At 49.3% G+C, this 20,870-nt stretch overlaps 1 protein-coding gene across 1 annotated transcript in view; it reads right to left on the reverse strand.

Moving 5' to 3' along the window:
• The window catches only part of LOC308131123 (aryl hydrocarbon receptor-like), a gene marked incomplete at both ends in the record, with an annotated part of 70,872 nt that overhangs the window by 42,879 nt on the left and 7,123 nt on the right, over positions 1-20,870 (reverse strand). The window lies entirely within an intron of this gene.

Here is a 20,870-nt window from a genome sequence, read left to right on the forward strand (position 1 = left end):
ATAAAATGTTATCAATCTGTTGCCTAAAATGTTGTATTTTCTGTGTAAAGCTTCGGTGAAGAGCCTCTGATCAAGTGAATGATAATCGAAACTGTAAGAAACCACTAGTGAAATAGTAATTATTATGAATAAACAAACTTTCAAAATTGTTTTCCTTTGTGGAAACTTTCGCACGAAATGATGATGAACACGAAAACACGTTGAAAAAACTACAGTTTTCACATGACATTTAATTGTACAGATGCTTTAGAGCGTAATTCTAGCATATTTATGCTGAAAACTAAGTTAAAAAGGGAGAATGTTTAAGTAAAAACTTATTGAACAATAGTTTTCCTTCCTAATAGTAACTTTATTGATGTTTGGTAGCTTTAAATGACAGTCTCGCTTTTCTGCTACAACAAATATTAATTAAATGTTGTTTTTTTAAATGATATTCTAATAAATGAAAAAGAATTTTTGAGCTTCAGTGTGTTATAACTGACCTCCTCCATTAATTCACATTCATTTGAAGGTTTTATTTGGACTTTTCCGTCCACATTCTTCCCCGATTACATTACAATTCTCATATTTTCTCTCATCATGTTGGTTATTGTGACAATTTATCCCATTTGTAGCACTTCAGTCATGTTAGTGTTTAAATTAGCAGATACAGACATTCATCATGAGAAACTAAATATTTGCTCAAGTTAAAACAAGATTTTCAACAAAAACGCAGCAAAAATTCTCTTCTTTTTGTTTCTCCAGAGTCTGATTTTTCTGCATCTGTATGGCACAAAGTTTGAAGTGAAATAATCCTGAACATTTATACATCTTATTTCACTGTATTTGTTCTATTTGTCCAACGTTTACATTGGATTTCAACCCATCAGCACATTGTTTGACTGGTAAACCAAAACACCTCCCTTTTTATATTATTTGCAATTACTGACTCCACGAGCATTAAAATGTATTGTTTAAATCACAACTGAGCATGAATGGTTCCTTTCTCTTCCATTTTCACGTCATCAGCAGCTGAAGGAGTAAAATTCTGTTCACTGAGGCTCTTCAGTCGCCGTCACATGACGAACGTCATCAAAATGGCTTCAGGTGGGTCGGTTGTTCATCTTCCTGCCGCTGATGGTCAGAACCACCCAGAACCACCTGAACCACCCAGAATCAGCCAGAACCACCCAGAACCACCTGAACCACCCAGAATCAGCCAGAACCACTCAGAACCAGCCAGAACCAGCCAGAACCAGCCAGAACCAGCCAGAACCACTCAGAACCAGCCAGAACCAGCCAGAACCAGCCAGAACCACCCAGAACCACTCAGAACCAGCCAGAACCAGCCAGAATCAGCCAGAACCACTCAGAACCAGCCAGAACCACCCAGAACCACTCAGAACCAGTCTGAACCAGCCAGAATCAGCCAGAACCATGCAGAACCAGCCAGAACCAGCCAGAACCACTCAGAACCAGCCAGAACCAGCCAAAATCAGCCAGAACCACGCAGAACCAGCCAGAACCAGCCAGAACCACCCAGAATCACCCAGAACCACGCAGAACCACCCAGAACCAGCCAGAACCAGCCAGAATCACCCAGAATCACCCAGAACCACTCAGAACCAGCCAGAACCACCCAGAACCACTCAGAACCAGTCAGAACCAGCCAGAACCACTCAGAACCAGTCTGAACCAGCCAGAATCAGCCAGAACCACCCAGAACCACGCAGAACCACCCAGAACCAGCCAGAACCACTCAGAACCAGCCAGAATCACCCAGAATCACCCAGAACCACTCAGAACCAGCCAGAACCACCCAGAACCACGCAGAACCACTCAGAACCAGTCAGAACCAGCCAGAACCAGCCAGAACCAGCCAGAACCAGTCAGAACCACTCAGAACCACTCAGAACCAGTCAGAACCAGCCAGAACCAGCCAGCGCCGCCTGCCGCTCGTAGCCGTGAGCCGACGTCATGAAAAAGAGAGCAGCGATCGGGCTCTTTAATCTCTGACCCCTTCAGGAGCGCCGGGGCTGTGACCCGTGATGACCTTTGACCCGGCCAACCCGTGTTCTGGGTCACATCTTTTGTTTCCCTGCATGGAGGTCACGTCGGGGTCCCCGAGCGAGGGGCGGGGCCGCGGCGCGGCGCAGACGCCGGGTCGCATGCGGCGCTCGGTGGGATTCGTACCTTCACACGAGACGCCGCCTCGGCTCAACGCCCCGCAGCCTCGCTCCCGTAACGACCAGTGGACTTCCTGAGAGCCGAGAGCGAGGGGATCTGAAGCTACGGCGAGGGGCGCTTACAGGAATGAATAACACATTTTGATTTCACTCCTTTTGTTCCCTTCTTTTGTTTGCTTCCTGCGTTGACGACGGAGCGTCTCGTATCAGAACCACCGACGTGACGCCAAATCGTTTCGTCGCTGCTTCGCTCTCTTTTTTCAGCCCTTAGCCAAACAGCTAAATATGTTAAATTCACCTTATATATCTTTTTTTTTTTTTTTTTTACCAATAGGGGAGCAGCAGAGCCTCAGCTCACTGAGAGAGGACAAACTCAGCCTCACACCCACGAGTGTCGACCAGTAGAGTTTACACACACAAATACGCGTAACAAATGTTAAAATGGCTTTAAAACTGGTTGAAATTATGTGAAATTCCTAAACCACATTTTACACAGACTGAAACGCAATCCTGGAACCAAATCTCAAAATGTGACAGGATAGTTTAACGCATGTGTAAAACGAGGCTGAACATCAGGTCAAAAACAGATTTTCAAAGATCTAAAGATCAAAGATCTAAAGTTTCATAAAGTAGTGCAAAAAACTCAAAAGAAATACTACTTTCAAACAAGACCATAATGGAGGCCAAGTCCAAAAAACGAAGTTTGAAAAAGCCCTAAATAATCTAAAAAGTAGAATAAAGTGAGTATAAAACCAGAAAGACTTCTAAAAAGATGCACGGCCGTCTAAAACAAAAACAAAAAGCCCAAACTCAAGCTAGAAACCAGGTAAGAAACCAGGTAAGAAACCAGGTAAGAAACCAGGCCTGAAGCTGGAGCTAAGACGCATTTTTGGTAAAAAAGCCTGAAATGGTGTGAAGCAGTAAAAAAGTCCATGTAGAAGATGAGAGCTGAGGCTGAGGTCTGGTGGCTCCTGCTAGCAGGGAGGTCAGAAAACTGCTGCTGCGGCTTTTTACTGTAAGAGCCTGAAAATAAGAATATCTCAATAACAACACTGGCTCCTTTTCTCAGCATCTCTGCAGCTCTTTGACGGTTTGTACATCAGAGCACGGCGAGCAGCAGCAGCAGCAGTAGAGCAGCAGAGCAGCAGTAGAGCAGCAGAGCAGCAGCAGAGCAGCAGCAGCAGTAGAGCAGCAGAGCAGCAGTAGAGCAGCAGAGCAGCAGCAGAGCAGCAGAGCAGCAGAGCAGCACCAATCTGAGGAGGAAAGTGAGCCACATAAAGCCTGATGGACGGAGGACAAAGAGCAGATCTCATTATCGGGCTTCAGTGGGCAACGCGTGTACGACCATCAACATTTTACATTCCTGCTGCTGCTGCTCTGCTGCTCTGCTGCTGCTCTGCTGCTCTGCTGCTCTACTGCTGCTGCTGCTCTGCTGCTGCTGCTCTGCTGTTCTGCTGCTGCTCTGCTGCTGCTCTGCTGCTGCTCTGCTGCTCTGCTGCTCTGCTGCTGCTGCTCTGCTGTTCTGCTGCTGCTCTGCTGCTGCTGCTCTGCTGCTGCTGCTCTGCTGCTGCTCTGCTGCTCTGCTGCTGCTCTGCTGCTGCTCTGCTGCTCTGCTGTTCTGCTGCTGCTCTGCTGCTCTGCTGCTGCTCTGCTGCTCTACTGCTGCTCTACTGCTGCTCTACTGCTGCTGCTCTACTGCTCTACTGCTGCTGCTGCTGTTCTGCTGCTCTACTGCTGCTGCTGCTCTACTGCTGCTCTACTGCTGCTGCTGCTCTACTGCTGCTCTACTGCTGCTGCTGATGTTCTGCTGCTCTATTGCTGCTGCTCTACTGCTGCTGCTCTACTGCTGCTGCTGTTCTGCTGCTGCTGCTGCTGTTCTGCTGCTCTACTGCTGCTGCTCTACTGCTCTACTGCTGCTGCTGCTGTTCTGCTGCTCTACTACTGCTGCTGCTGCTGCTGCTCTACTGCTGCTCTACTGCTGCTGCTGCTGTTCTGCTGCTCTACTGCTGCTGCTCTACTGCTGCTGCTCTACTGCTGCTGCTGCTCTGCTGCTGCTGCTGCTGCTGTTCTGCTGCTCTACTGCTGCTGCTCTACTGCTGCTGCTCTACTGCTACTGCTCTACTGCTGCTGCTGCTGTTCTGCTGCTGCTGCTGTTCTGCTGCTCTACTGCTGCTGCTCTACTGCTGCTGCTGCTGTTCTGCTGCTCTACTGCTGCTCTACTGCTGCTGCTCTACTGCTGCTGCTGCTGTTCTGCTGCTCTATTGCTGCTGCTGCTGCTGTTCTACTGCTGCTCTACTGCTGCTGCTCTGCTCGCTGCTCTGCTGCTCTGCTGCTCCTCCAGTCCCCCAGAGTCCCTCAGAGTCCCCCAGAGGCGATTCCAGTGAGGTGGAGGGAACAGCTTGGCTTTCCCGTGTGCTTATCTTAGCATGAAGGGAAGTTAGTGGACAAACATGTGACGACCTCCTGCTGCTTCATTCAGGAGTGAAGAAAAACCCCGAATCACTGACGAGTCTCTGTGGGTCCGAACCACGTCACTGATCCAGAGGAACAGCCAGGAGCACCGTGCTGCTACACTCTGGAACCCTGGAGGGTGTGTGTGTGTGTGTGTGTGTGTGTGTGTGTGTGTGTGTGTGTGTGTGTGTGTGTGTGTGTGTGATGAGATTTGAAGTTGTGCGACAGTAATGGTGACATCAGACCTCACGTCTTTTTTATGTTCCACATTTCCCGTTTTTATCATTTTAAGTTAATGTATCAAAAAAGACAAACATCAGATCTTAAAGAGTTTTCATTCTCCATATGAAGTATTTAGTCTTTCTTCATCTATTGATGACTAAGATAAAGAGATCCCGTTGATTTGTTCGATTAAAAAACATCTTTTCAGGACAGAAAGAAAAGCGAGGAGAAGTTCAATGACCTCCAGGCGACTCATGTATTTCCAGTGTCACGTCTCTGTCTTCTGCTCTGTTGTGGAGCTTAGAAAGGGTTTTGTTTGTTTGGATTCTGCAGAGCCGGAGGGCAGGACGTCCCCGCCGGTCCCCCTCGTGGTGGTTGTCCCCCCCCCCGGGGCCCCACGTCCGCCTCCATCACCACAGATCAGACCTGACACTGGAGCACTGACCCCGAAAATCAGACAGTTTGGCAGACTTCAGCTGCATTTCTTCTCCGACTGCGCTGGAAATAGCTGAAGCCAGGAGCTTCATCTGCTTCCAGTGATCAGTGAAGCTAAACCATACGACAGAAGAACAAGAGACGGTTTCCAGCTGACGCAAGACATTTACTCATTTATGGAGATAATCAGTTCACGACTGTCTCACTGCAAGTTACACTGCGTTCACTTCATGTTTCACTCAAAATGAAGTCTGCATCAACAAACACAGGTTGACTCTGTCATCTCAGACTGTGGCAGAGGTTGAAGGTTCAAACCCCCCCCCAAAAAGATCCTCCTGAAAACTTTGATCGAAATATTAGATCACTTTCAATTTGTCCCGTCATGCTATTTACATCAGGATTATCAGGGATGTTCTGTGTCCCCGCTGCAATTCGCTAACCCAATCCCTGAGACACACACACACACACACACACACACACACACACACACACACACACACACACACACACACACACACACTGCCAGAAGAGACTTAAAGTGTCTGCGACCAATCACACAGAAGATTTGAGCTCAAATGTTACTCAACACCGACGAGCTGCAAAACAAGCAGGAGACACTTTGTCTCTCTGGGGACGGTGGACAGTCTCACCCTGCATGACGCTGTAACGGAAGCAAAGGAAATATAATCACTGACAGTCTCAGTTTGCAGTAAACGTTAAACACATGATGGTCTTTGTGTGGACATTTTGACCCTTCACATGTATTTCCATGGTCACTTTGTCTCACTTGAGGTCAAATGTCGTCCACCTTTTATGTCACAAGTGTCTGTGGGGACCGGATAAGAATTTGACTTCACTTCATCAGCATTTTATTCTTGTTTTATGTGTCTTTTTAACGCATTCTAAGGTTTTTCTTGGCATTTTATTTACCCTCTGTTTCTCATCACGTTTGCCTTTCCTGGAGATTCGACATTGTCTCTGGTTTTCTTTGATCACTGTGTGTGTATCGTGTGTATTATTGCCATTATTAGCTTAATTTTGTATTTTCTTTCTATCACTCTGCTTATCATGAAAGATAAGGTTGTTTTTTGTGTCTGTATGGGTTCATATTAAACACTGTGTGTTTGTCAGGATCTTTTACCTTTTAGGTTTCTACTGGTGTCATTTTACTTAATTATTTCTCTTTTTGCATCTTTCACTGTCCGTTCGTGAACATTTTGCATGTTTTTGTGAATATTTCTACGTGTTCCTGTCCCTCTGTGGTCATGCAGGTTCTGTTTGTCTTTGCGATCAACAAATTATACCGATTCCGTCCTTCATCGTCAGCGACTGAGCAGCGCCTGGAGTTAACTTCTTTGTTTACTCCACACATTGCATGTCTCTGCCGTCAGGTCACATGGGACAACAATAGCAGGAGTCTGAATCATGAAACAGGGCTATATTTGAACGGCATTAACCCAGTGTATTAAGCCTGGGAGGAAGGTGGGGGCTTACAGGGGGGGTGGGGCTGCAGGAGTTCCTCTGCTGCTGCTGACTTAATGCTGACGATTAGAGCTCAGGCTCCTCCCACATGGCCCACATCGGGCGGGGGGTGGGGTGGGGGTGGGGGCGAAGGGGGGAGGGAAAAAAGACAAGAGCTTGCGTTTGTTTTGGATCTGAGCCAAGGATGATATCCAAGCTCATCGAAGCAATGATAGGAAATATATTACGCTTTCCAACAAAATGGCACGGAGCCGCCACACGGTCCAGTTCAGACCTGCTCTGAGACGCTCTGGTCACATGACCAACCAGCCCAGGTCCACACGCTCTGGTCACATGACCAACCAGCCCAGGTCCACACGGCCGTCGCCACAGTCCAGGGACAACTCGTACACAAAACTACAACCCTGGACAACTCGTCCACAAAACTACAACCCTGGACAACTCGTCCACAAAACTACAACCCTGGACAACTCGTCCACAAAACTACAACCCTGGACAACTCGTACACAAAACTACAACCCTGGACAACTCGTACACAAAACTACAACCCTGGACAACTCGTCCACAAAACTACAACCCTGGACAACTCGTCCACAAAACTACAACCCTGGACAACTCGTACACAAAACTACAACCCTGGACAACTCGTACACAAAACTACAACCCTGGACAACTCGTACACAAAACTACAACCCTGGACAACTCGTCCACAAAACTACAACCCTGGACAACTCGTACACAAAACTACAACCCTGGACAACTCGTACACAAAACTACAACCCTGGACAACTCGTCCACAAAACTACAACCCTGGACAACTCGTACACAAAACTACAACCCTGGACAACTCGTACACAAAACTACAACCCTGGACAACTCGTCCACAAAACTACAACCCTGGACAACTCGTCCACAAAACTACAACCCTGGACAACTCGTCCACAAAACTACAACCCTGGACAACTCGTACACAAAACTACAACCCTGGACAACTCGTACACAAAACTACAACCCTGGACAACTCGTACACAAAACTACAACCCTGGACAACTCGTACACAAAACTACAACCCTGGACAACTCGTACACAAAACTACAACCCTGGACAACTCGTACACAAAACTACAACCCTGGACAACTCGTACACAAAACTACAACCCTGGACAACTCGTACACAAAACTACAACCCTGGACAACTCGTCCACAAAACTACAACCCTGGACAACTCGTACACAAAACTACAACCCTGGACAACTCGTACACAAAACTACAACCCTGGACAGCTTGTCCACAAAACTACAACCCTGGACAGCTTGTCCACAAAACTACAACCCTGGACAACTCGTCCACAAAACTACAACCCTGGACAACTCGTACACAAAACTACAACCCTGGACAACTCGTACACAAAACTACAACCCTGGACAACTCGTACACAAAACTACAACCCTGGACAGCTTGTCCACAAAACTACAACCCTGGACAGCTTGTCCACAAAACTACAACCCTGGACAACTCGTCCACAAAACTACAACCCTGGACAACTCGTACACAAAACTACAACCCTGGACAACTCGTACACAAAACTACAACCCTGGACAAGTCGTACACAAAACTACAATCGTCCACACATCAGATTTCAGAATTTTGGGGAGAAAATAAATCCTGTACAATGTACTTTTACATATATATCTAATTGATATTTTACACATGTTTCATATATCTAGCATATGTCCATATATATATATTAAGTTTGACATTATATGGCTTTTTATTCTCATGAAGAATGGTCTTCTTTGCACACATGACCCCCCCCCCCCCCCACCACCACCACCACCACCACCACCACCACCCAAAACGTCTGTATCAGTCATATTTTAATCATGTTTGTATTTTAATCATGCTCCTGTCGGAGCCCCGCAGCTCGTTAACATGTCGGAAGGTTCTCTTACGTGATGCACCTGAACGCATCACTTAAAGCGGTCAGCGAGGAAGTGGCGTTCTCCCGTTCTGACATCGGGGTACGACAACGTCTTTACACCGTTACAAACATATATTAGTCCTGAGCGACATGTCAAAAGTTCTCCATTTGTGTTTTTTTTTAAAGCAGTGTTTAAAGTCGATACCATCTTCACTAGTTGTGTTTGAATCACATGTGACCTGCTGGTCCAATGGGAGAGCGCAAAACATCCAAGATGGCGGCGACCGCGATAGATCAGATTCAGAGGAGGAAAACATGACAAAAACCTTTAATAAGCCATCAAAAATATGCTCTATAGCCCTGATATGGATGATGCTGAAAAGGCAGGTAGCGCCGCTGCTGTGTGAGCCGGGTTAGCGTAACCCTACCGCAGCTAACACGTTAGCACGTTAACCAGCACCTGAACGCGTCACTCAAAGCCGCCATCTATGAAGCGACGTTTTAACTTTACGGCTTATCATTATGTCAAATATATTGATATATCTTGTGTTTTTGTGCCAAATACACTTAATAATCCTTCCAAATGTGTTAAATATACTTTGAAATCCAATCCTTCAAATCAATCATGCTGAAACACTTCGTCCAGGGCGAGTCGTCTGGAATCGTTACTGAGCAACATCCAGAGCCAAAACCTCTGCAATGAGAGGTGACCAGTGGAAAACATCTGCAATGAGAGGTGACCAGTGGAAAACATCTGCAATGAGAGGTGACCAGTGGAAAACCTCTGCAATGAGAGGTGACCAGTGGAAAACATCTGCATGGAGAGGTGACCAGTGGAACACATCTGCAATGAGCCGTGAGCCACAGGATGATGGAGGAACCTGAACTGGACACAGGGACCAGGAACCTGAACTAGACACAGGGACCAGGAACCTGAACTGGACACAAGGACCAGGAACCGGAACTGGACACAGGGACCAGGAACCTGAACTGGACACAAGGACCAGGAACCTGAACTAGACACAGGGACCAGGAACCTGAACTGGACACAAGGACCAGGAACCGGAACTGGACACAGGGACCAGGAACCGGAACTGGACGCAGGGACCAGGAACCGGAACTGGACGCAGGGACCAGGAACCGGAACTGGACACAGGGACCAGGAACCTGAACTGGACACAGGGACCAGGAACCGGAACTGGACACAGGGACCAGGAATCTGAACTAGACACAGGGACCAGGAACCGGAACTGGACACAGGGACCAGGAACCTGAACTGGACACAGGGACCAGGAACCGGAACTGGACACAGGGACCCGCCATGGAAAGAACCAAGAATAAGGCATGAGGCTGTTTGTGGAGAGAATGAACTGTGAAGAAATGCATCAATGCGAGGATATAATAGAGAGTAAGAACACTCAGGTGATGGAACTGGAGGGGCTCAACACAGCAGTTCTGTCATGAATGGAGCCGTTGGTAAATAATATCAAGCACAAGAACAAGAGACACAGACTGGACCTGCAGGAACAAGAGTGACGGTAAAAGTTCAGGAAATAGTCACAAGAAGAACGATCACACAGATTCCTGAGTGGAAGAAGAGCAACAGCCAACTGGACCAGAGGAAATCAAACCCACAAACAAGACCAGACAGAAACTCCCACAATACGAGCAAGAGGAGGTTATCAATGGAGGGAATCAAACCAGGAACCCAAACGTCACTGGAGGTAGCAGGAAGCAACCGAGGTTCACCAGGAGCTCGTCACATCGTCTGGACTTCTTCCGGTCAATTTTCTCTACTGACTCCGTCCCATTCAATTAGCAATTTATCAATGAATGTCGAAGAAATATTATCAACCAACCAAAACAATCGACATGATTATTAAGTTATTAATCCCGACCAGAATAACTAAAACACCACGATTAATGTTGATCACTACCAAATTGTGAAAATTTGACAGAAAATTGACGGAAGCACATCTTGGACCAATAATACCCAGATGTGAGAGATCAAAGTGTTATTTGGCTTTCTTCTTTTCAGGAAAGTTTTTAGAACACGGTGATAGATGAGGTCATACACCGCCAACGCTGTCGTGGAAAACCTTCCTGACACAAGCACCCCAAATCATGATTTTCATTTAAAGGTGTGTGTGTGTGTGTGTGTGTGTGTGTGTGTGTGTGTGTGTGTGTGTGTGTGTGTGTGTGTGTGTGTGTGTGTGTGTGTGTGTGTGTGTGTGTGTGTGTGTGTGTGTGTGTGTGTGTGTGTGTGTGTTCTGCAGAAGCAGATCAGGAGACCAGCAGTGACGAGCTTCTTTTACACGACTGTACAAACGTAACTCAGAACAGAGGCAGATGTCGGCAGCCAATTAGGGGCCAGTGAATGTAGAAACGTGGCAGTAGGAGCCAGTGAATGTAGAAACGTGGCAGTAGGAGCCAGTGAATGTAGAAACGTGGCAGTAGGAACCAGTGAATGTAGAAATGTGGCAGTAGGAACCAGTGAACGTAGAAACATGGCAGTAGGAACCAGTGAATGTAGAAACATGGCAGTAGGAACCAGTGAATGTAGAAATGTGGCAGTAGGAACCAGTGAATGTAGAAACATGGCAGTAGGAGCCAGTGAATATAGAAACATGGCAGTAGGAACCAGTGAATATACAAACATGGCAGTAGGAACCAGTGAATATAGAAACATGGCAGTAGGAGCCAGTGAATATAGAAACATGGCAGTAGGAGCCAGTGAATGTAGAAACGTGGCAGTAGGAACCAGTGAATATAGAAACATGGCAGTAGGAACCAGTGAATATAGAAACATGACAGTAGGAACCAGTGAATATAGAAACATGGCAGTAGGAGCCAGTGAATATAGAAACATGGCAGTAGGAGAGCAGCAGCATTATATAATCTGACAGCATGAGACCAAGCGCAGCCGTGACCAACATGAGCTTCAGCGCAGCTTCAGGAGCTGCGCTGGAGCTCAGCCGTGATTGTGTCTCTCCTACAAGCAGTGTGTGTAGGGATGTACACACACACACACACACACACACACACACACACACACACACACGCAGGGCAGTGCTGCACGCATGTTGAATGTGTGTGAGTGTGTTTATGTGTTAATTATTCCTGCAGAGTGTGAATGGCAGCGAGTAAATATAGAACATTTCAACTCTCTCACCCCTCCAACCCTGTGTTGCATGAACACGCAATCCCCCCCCCCCCCCCCCCCCGCCCCCCCCCCGCCCCCAACATACACATGCATACAGGAAAATGCAGTGCACGGCACCACACATGAAGTCTGGGTGGCTAATGCAGCTGGGGGGGGGGGGGGGGGGGGATGCACTCTGGGCTGCAGCTTTCCTGTCTCCAGAGGTTTCTCCATCACATGCTTACATATTTGCTTATTGGGGGGGATTAAAGCTGGGGGGGAGGGGTGGAGGGGAGGATGGGGGGGGTCCACTACCAATAACCAGGTTTTCCCTTTGGTGGCCTGCATTCCTGGCAGAGGCTGTCGTGATCAGAGGGGGGATGGGGAGGGAGAGAGGGAGAGAGGGAGAGAGGGAGAGAGGGAGAGAGGGAGAGATGGAGAGGGAGGGTGAGGGAGAAAGAGATGGAGGGGGAGGGTGAGAGAGGGGGAGGGGGAGGGAGAGAGGGAGGGAGGGTGAGGGGGAGGGAGGGAGGGAGAGAGAAAGAGGGAGGGTGAGGGGGAGGGAGAGAGGGGGAGGGAGGGAGGGAGAGAGAGGGAGGGTGAGAGAGAGAGAGAGAGAGGGAAAGAGAGGGAGGGAGAGAGGGAGGGAGGGAGGCAGGGGAGGCTAAGCCCTGCAGGGGAAGGACGGAGGAAAGGACGCAGGGAGGACATGAAAGGACGTCCCTCTGCTCACGGAGGCCGACACCAAGAGGAAAATAGAAATGGAACCATGACGCGTCACAAGACTTGTACTGCAGCTCACTAACATCCTGCACCTGTGTTCTACACGTTCCCTTCAGGACCACTGATACTCATTAGACACATATCAGCCTCTCTACATAATTCACCTGCTTCTCTAAGCAGCAGCAGCAGCAGGAGCTTAACGAGTCCTGTTCTGTCCTCATGCAGTCGAACAGTTCAGTTCAGGGGCCCATTGCAGCCCAATGGGCCCTGCAGGGGGCCACACCCATACACTCAGCCATAATAACCTTTAATGTACATCTTTCTTTGTTGTGGTGATGAAAAGGTCTATATTTTCACAAAACTAAACAGTTACAACAGAAAGTGACTACAAAATCAACATAAAGCCAATTTGAATGAAAGCTTCTGGTGCAAAATACAATGAAATGTCTAAGAAAGCTTCTGATCTTGCGTTGCATTGTGGGTGTTTTTACAAACTCACCCTGACATCATGGCTGCATCACTGACGTCCAGCTCCTGTCTCAGTGTACACGTCTCTTTTTTTTTTTTATTAAATCAATGTCTTAAAAATATGTGAGTCAGCATTTAATTCAGATAACTATTTCATGCTGCAGGTAATTTTTGCATATTAGTATACGAGAAGCAATCTTAGTTTCAGATTTTGGTGGATTACTGAGTAAATGGATTGCGTCATCTTTATTAAACAGTAAAACTGTGTATGTTTGTGTGAATAATAGAATGAACCTGAGCGCTTGAGGCTCCAGGTTTAGTATTGTGACAACAGAAGACTGGAACTAAATGAATGGATGAACGAATGAACCATTGCTAATCCAACACATCCAATATCATGAGAGAAACATGTTTGAAAAGGAAGAAATTCTAATTAAACAAATGGCAGTGAACTGAAACGTGAGACGTTCAGTCCATGAAGCTTTAGACCAAATATGAACCAGGACGTTGTTTCTTTCACTTCTTGGTGTTTTAGGCTCAGACTGTGGTTAGGAAGCTGCAGGGAGACACCAGGTCTCTGTGCTGGTCTATGTTGGTCTCTGTGTTGGTCTGTGTGTTGGTCTATGTTGGTCTCTGTGTTGGTCTCTGTTGGTCTATGTTGGTCTGTGTTGGTCTCTGTTGGTCTCTGTTGGTCTCTGTTGGTCTATGTTGGTCTGTGTGTTGGTCTCTGTGTTGGTCTATGTTGGTCTATGTTGGTCTGTGTTGGTCTGTGTTGGTCTATGTTGGTCTGTGTGTTGGTCTGTGTTGGTCTTTGTTGGTGTGTGTGTTGGTCTCTGTTGGTCTCTGTGTTGGTCTATGTTGGTCTATGTGTTGGTCTCTGTTGGTCTCTGTGTTGGTCTATGTTGGTCTCTGTTGGTCTCTGTGTTGGTCTATGTTGGTCTCTGTGTTGGTCTATGTTGGTCTCTGTGTTGGTCTGTGTGTTGGTCTATGTGTTGGTCTATGTTGGTCTCTGTGTTGGTCTCTGTGTTTGTCTCTGTGTTGGTCCCTGTGCTGGTCTCTGTGTCGGTCTCTGTTGGTCTATGTGTTGGTCTCTGTGTCAGTCTCTGTTGGTCTATGTGTTGGTCTCTGTGTCGGTCTCTGTGTTGGTCTCTGTGTTGGTCTCTGTGTTGGTCTCTGTGTCGGTCTCTGTTGGTCTCTGTGTCGGTCTCTGTGTCGGTCTCTGTGTTGGTCTCTGTGTCGGTCTCTGTGTCGGTCTCTGTGTTGGTCTATGTGTTGGTCTCTGTGTCGGTCTCTGTTGGTCTCTGTGTTGGTCTCTGTTGGTCTGTGTGTTGGTCTGTGTTGGTCTGTGTGTTGGTCTATGTGTTGGTCTATGTTGGTCTCTGTGTTGTCTCCGTGTTTGTCTCTGTGTTGGTCTCTGTGCTGGTCTCTGTGTTGGTCTCTGTGTCGGTCTCTGTTGGTCTATGTGTTGGTCTCTGTGTCGGTCTCTGTTGGTCTATGTGTTGGTCTCTGTGTCGGTCTCTGTGTTGGTCTCTGTGTTGGTCTCTGTGTCGGTCTCTGTTGGTCTATGTGTTGGTCTCTGTGTCGGTCTCTGTGTTGGTCTCTGTGTCGGTCTCTGTGTTGGTCTCTGTGTCGGTCTCTGTGTTGGTCTATGTGTTGGTCTCTGTGTCGGTCTCTGTTGGTCTCTGTGTTGGTCTATGTGTTGGTCTCTGTGTCGGTCTCTGTTGGTCTCTGTGTTGGTCTCTGTGTTGGTCTATGTGTTGGTCTCTGTGTTGGTCTATGTGTCGGTCTCTGTGTTGGTCTCTGTGTCGGTCTCTGTGTTGGTCTCTGTGTTGGTCTCTGTGTCGGTCTCTGTGTTGGTCTCTGTGTCGGTCTCTGTGTTGCTCTCTGTGTCGGTCTCTGTGTTGGTCTCTGTGTCAGTCTCTGTTGGTCTCTGTGTCGGTCTCTGTGTTGGTCTCTGTGTCAGTCTCTGTTGGTCTCTGTGTTGGTCTCTGTGTTGGTCTCTGTGTTGTTCTATATGTTGGTCTCTGTGTTGGTCTCTGGTCTGGTTCTCTGGTCTGTTCTCTGGTCTGGTTCTCTGGTCTGGTTCTCTGGTCTGTTCTCTGGTCTGGGTCTCTGGTCTGGTTCTCTGGTCTGGTTCTCTGGTCTGTTCTCTGGTCTGGTTCTCTGGTCTGGTTCTCTGGTCTGTTCTCTGGTCTGAGACTCTGGTCTGGGTCTCTGGTCTGGTTCTCTGGTCTGGTTCTCTGGTCTGGGTCTCTGGTCTGGTTCTCTGGTCTGTTCTCTGGTCTGGGTCTCTGGTCTGGTTCTCTGGTCTGGTTCAGCACCTTCCAGCCTGTCAGACTCACCACATCCTTGCTTCTGTATCCTAAATTAGATTCCTTGTATAAACATCAGCATTGATGCTGCTGCACTGAGAGAAACACCACGAAGCTCCACCTCCTGGACGTCTACAGTGGAGAGCTGAGCTCCACCTCCTGGACGTCTACAGTGGAGAGCTGAGCTCCACCTCCTGGACGTCTACAGTGGAGAGCTGAGCTCCACCTCCTGGACGTCTACAGTGGAGAGCTGAGCTCCACCTCCTGGACGTCTACAGTGGAGAGCTGAGCTCCACCTCCTGGATGTCTACAGTTTAGAGCTTCTGACTCACAAGGAGGGAAACGTCACTGGATTAATCAACGTTTCATCTGCCGCCGCTCCGAAGCACAAACTGTGACACAGAGTCCACTCTACGTCTCAGAGTCCACTCTACGTCTCAGAGTCCACTCTACGTCTCACAGAGTCCACTCTACGTCTCACAGAGTTCACTCTACGTCTCACACAGAGTCCACTCTACGTCTCACAGAGTTCACTCTACGTCTCTGTACAGAAACCTCCACCTGACGCACTTTTACAAGATGGCGGCGGTTGCGCGGCGGTTGCGCGGCGGTTGCGCAGCGGCGGCGTTCACGTGATGGCAGGTCAGACCACCACTGCCCCGTCATCCAATCAGAGAGCAGGACAGCACGAGAGGAGGAGAGGAGGAGAGCAGGAGAGGAGGAGAGGAGGAGAGGAGGAGAGGAGGAGCCAGCAGAGCAACGCTGACCTGCATATCCTGATTGTTCACGCCGTACCGTCACCTTGTGGTCACCTTGTGGTCACCCTGTGGTCACCTTGTGGTCACCTCGAGGTCACCCTGTGGTCACCCTGTGGTCACCTTGTGGTCACCCTGTGGTCACCCTGTGGTCAACCTGTGGTCACCCTGTGGTCACCTTGTGGTCACCTCGTGGTCACCCTGTGGTCAACCTGTGGTCACCCTGTGGTCACCTCGTGGTCACCTCGTGGTCACCCTGTGGTCAACCTGTGGTCACCCTGTGGTCAACCTGTGGTCACCTTGTGGTCACCTTGTGGTCACCTCGTGGTCACCCTGTGGTCACCCTGTGGTCAACCTGTGGTCAACCTGTGGTCACCTTGTGGTCACCCTGTGGTCACTCTGTGGTCACCCTGTGGTCAATCTGTGGTCACCCTGTGGTCACCTTGTGGCCACCTTGTGGTCACCTCGTGGTCACCCTGTGGTCAACCTGTGGTCACCTTGTGGTCACCCTGTGGTCACCCTGTGGTCACCTTGTGGTCACCCTGTGGTCACCTTGTGTGCCGCCTCACTGAAACGCCGCCTCAAATACCACCCAGTCAATTGTGGAACTGAAAGTCAAGCATGACGGTACTACGGCACTACGGCACTACGGTACTACAGTACTACAGTACTACGGACTTCCTCCTCTTTCCAGAATCTAGGAAGTGGCTGCAGGACAGAGTGTTTGTTCACTTCTGGATCGATGTGACGCCAGATTTCAGAATATCATAAAGATAATATTCGCGGAGTTTGGTCTCCATGTTGCAGTATCAGTATGAGAAATACACAAATTATCAAGAAATATCATTTACTGGCTGCGAATCTCAAACTCCCGTGAAAACTGTTGTTGCATTTTTGGATTCCGTTTACAAAACGCAACTTTTTCAAAACGATCCAAATCTGTCTCCATGGAAACAAGGGAAATGCAATTTCTGCGAACCGCTGCTACTGTGCATGAGCTCCGAGTCACTCCTTCTTCAGCACATGAGAAACCACCGTCACAATGGCGCCAACTTCTGGCCTCGCATGCCAACTGCATCGTTTTCAGCCTTTCTGCCTTTTCTATGGACACATGCATTGTTTTTAACACATTGTGTGGGTGTGTGTGTGTGTGTGTGTGTGTGTGTGTGTGTGTGTGTGTGTGTGTGTGTGTGTGTGTGTGTGTGTGTGTGTGTGTGTGTGTGTGTGTGTGTGAGTGAGAGATGTCTATGATGATGAGGAGAGGCTCCAGCGTTGCCCTCCGACTGGGGGTCTGGTCTGACTCTCCTCCCCAGTGCAGAGCATTGTTACTGTAGGGGGCGCTCTTTCAGGCAGAATGCTGCAGAGCGTCTGACAGATGCTCTCGTCGTTTGAATAATTAAGAGAAAAACCCTGAAGTATAAAGAATTGATGGAATGGAGGCAGAGCAATGTTTGTTTAAGGCAGCGACATCTTGAAAATGGTTGTTTGGGGTGAGCCGGGCGTGAGAGGGTGTGAGAGGGGCATGAGAGGGGTGTGAGAGGGGCATGAGAGGGGTGTGAGAGAGGCATGAGAGGGGTGTGAGAGAGGCGTGAGAGAGGCGTGAGAGGGGTGTGAGAGAGGCATGAGAGGGGTGTGAGAGGGGCATGAGAGGGGTGTGAGAGGGGCATGAGAGGGGTGTGAGAGGGGCATGAAAGGGGTGTGAGAGAGGCATGAGAGGGGCGTGAGAGAGGCATGAGAGGGGTGTGAGAGAGGCGTGAGAGAGGCGTGAGAGGGGCGTGAGAGAGGCATGAGAGAGGCATGAGAGGGGTGTGAGAGAGGCGTGAGAGAGGCATGAGAGGGGTGTGAGAGAGGCATGAGAGGGGTGTGAGAGGGGCATGAGAGGGGTGTGAGAGGGGCATGAGAGGGGTGTGAGAGGGGCATGAAAGGGGTGTGAGAGAGGCATGAGAGGGGTGTGAGAGGGGCATGAGAGGGGTGTGAGAGAGGCATGAGAGGGGCGTGAGAGGGGCATGAGAGGGGTGTGAGAGAGGCATGAGAGAGGCATGAGAGGGGTGTGAGAGAGGCGTGAGAGAGGCGTGAGAGGGGCGTGAGAGAGGCATGAGAGAGGCATGAGAGGGGTGTGAGAGAGGCGTGAGAGAGGCGTGAGAGGGGTGTGAGAGAGGCATGAGAGGGGTGTGAGAGGGGCATGAGAGGGGTGTGAGAGGGGCATGAGAGGGGTGTGAGAGGGGCATGAGAGGGGTGTGAGAGGGGCATGAGAGGGGTGTGAGAGGGGCATGAGAGGGGTGTGAGAGAGGCATGAGAGGGGTGTGAGAGGGGCATGAGAGGGGTGTGAGAGAGGCATGAGAGGGGCGTGCGAGGGGCATGAGAGGGGTGTGAGAGAGGCATGAGAGAGGCATGAGAGGGGTGTGAGAGAGGCATGAGAGAGGCATGAGAGGGGTGTGAGAGAGGCGTGAGAGAGGCGTGAGAGGGGCGTGAGAGAGGCATGAGAGAGGCATGAGAGGGGTGTGAGAGAGGCGTGAGAGAAGCATGAGAGGGGTGTGAGAGAGGCATGAGAGGGGTGTGAGAGGGGCATGAGAGGGGTGTGAGAGGGGCATGAGAGGGGTGTGAGAGAGGCATGAGAGGGGTGTGAGAGAGGCATGAGAGGGGTGTGAGAGGGGCATGAGAGGGGTGTGAGAGAGGCATGAGAGGGGCGTGAGAGGGGCATGAGAGGGGTGTGAGAGAGGCATGAGAGAGGCATGAGAGGGGTGTGAGAGAGGCATGAGAGAGGCGTGAGAGGGGCGTGAGAGAGGCATGAGAGAGGCATGAGAGGGGTGTGAGAGAGGCGTGAGAGGGGTGTGAGAGAGGCGTGAGAGAGGCATGAAAGGGGTGTGAGAGAGGCGTGAGAGAGGCATGAAAGGGGCGTGAGAGAGGCATGAGAGAGGCATGAGATGGGCGTGAGAGAGGCGTGAGAGAGGCATGAGAGGGGTGTGAGAGAGGCGTGAGAGAGGCATGAAAGGGGCGTGAGAGAGGCATGAGAGAGGCATGAGATGGGCGTGAGAGAGGCGTGAGAGAGGCATGAGAGGGGCGTGAGAGAGGCATGAGATGGGTGTGAGAGGGGCGCGAGAGTACCTTCTGTAGTCTGTAGTCTGTACGGAGACTTCAGTCCAGAACGTTTCCCACTATCCAGGACATGTGCCCCCCCCCCACCCCCCCCCTCACTGTCGTCGGGTTCCACCAGCTGCTCGGCCGGTCGGGGTGAATTATTGATGGCGGCGTCGTGCAGCCGCCGGCCGCCATGCAGCCTATAGACCAACCTCTTGTCTAACTGCATTAGCCTACTTCCTGGACAGTCTCTAAGTAATTAACGAGCTCAGGGCTCTTACGTTTAAACAGCAGCTCTGTTGCCCCTGACGGACCACCTCTGTGTGACAACTTCATAATTTGTTGTATGTAAACAGCTCAGACCCTACGCTGGCGTACGGCGGTGTTCTGAGCTGAACTTCACGTTTGAAGTCCTGATCTGCTCGCTTTCTGATCTCTATTCAGCTTTTTGTCTGATGACTTTAAAAGAAGAAACCAACTCTGCTGCGCTGATAAACAGGAAAACAGGAAAACACCAACACAAGCCAGAACAGAAGATGTGGACAAGAAGCAGAATCCATCCGGAGGAGAAACACGACAACTTATAAAAGAAACAACTGACGTTTGTTCAGCGTTTGCAGTTTGTGTGAGTTTTCTTTGGAATGTTGCTAATCTGGTGGTTTTACACCAGTTTGGGACGATATTATACTGATTTTAACTGCTTTTACGATAAAATGTCACATTGTCCATTTGAACATTTTTTTGGACTAGTTTTATATCGTTCTGAGAAATTCAAATGTGTTATTGTTTCATAGCGAATCAGAAGGAGCAGAAATTAAAAGTTGGAAAATATCTTTCGACCAGACGAGGAAGACGCAGTGAGGAAGACTCAGTGAGGAAGACGCAGTGAGGAAGACTCAGTGAGGAAGACGCAGTGAGGAAGACACAGTGAGGAAGTCGTAGTGAGGAAGACGTAGTGAGGAAGACTCAGTGAGGAAGACTCAGTGAGGAAGACGTAGTGAGGAAGACGTAGTGAGGAAGACTCAGTGAGGAAGACTCAGTGAGGAAGACGTAGTGAGGAAGACTCAGTGAGGAAGACTCATTGATATCTGGTCTGAAGACTTTACACCGCGGTTGCTTATGGCTAACCATTAGCCATGAGCTAACTAGCCTAGCTTCCACTGGCTAAAGGGGCGGGACTTCCGGTTTCAGTCTGAACCAATCAGTGAGCAGAGTTTCTTCTTCACCTCCTCTCTGCTCAGCTGCTTCCAGGTGACAGCGCCCCCTAACCAGCAGCTGAGGTTTGACCCGGTCTGAAGGGAACGTGAACCAAATGAAGGAGTGAAGATTCTGGACTCCCTCCGTCCAACGTGGATGAGTCCCGGACTGCCCAACGTGGACGAGTCCCGGACTGTCCAACGTGGACCGAGTCCCGGACTGTCCAACGTGGACGAGTCCCGGACTGTCCAACGTGGAACGAGTCCCGGACTGTCCAACGTGAAAGACCTCTGAGACTCATTGAAAGTCGTTACTGTTTGACGGCTTTTTACACTTTTAACAATCACATTTCAACCAGTTCTGTGTTTTTGTCAGTGACCAGATGAGTGTTTGATGAGAAGTGTGTGATGAGAAGTGTTTGATGATAAGTGTTTGATGAGAAGTGTGTGATGAGGAGTGTTTGATGAGAAGTGTTTGATGAGGAGTGTTTGATGAGAAGTGTTTGATGAGGAGTGTTTGA

Source organism: Blennius ocellaris (genome assembly GCF_963422515.1).
Source record: "Blennius ocellaris genome assembly, chromosome: 6".
In the NCBI taxonomy this organism is placed as follows: domain Eukaryota; kingdom Metazoa; phylum Chordata; class Actinopteri; order Blenniiformes; family Blenniidae; genus Blennius; species Blennius ocellaris.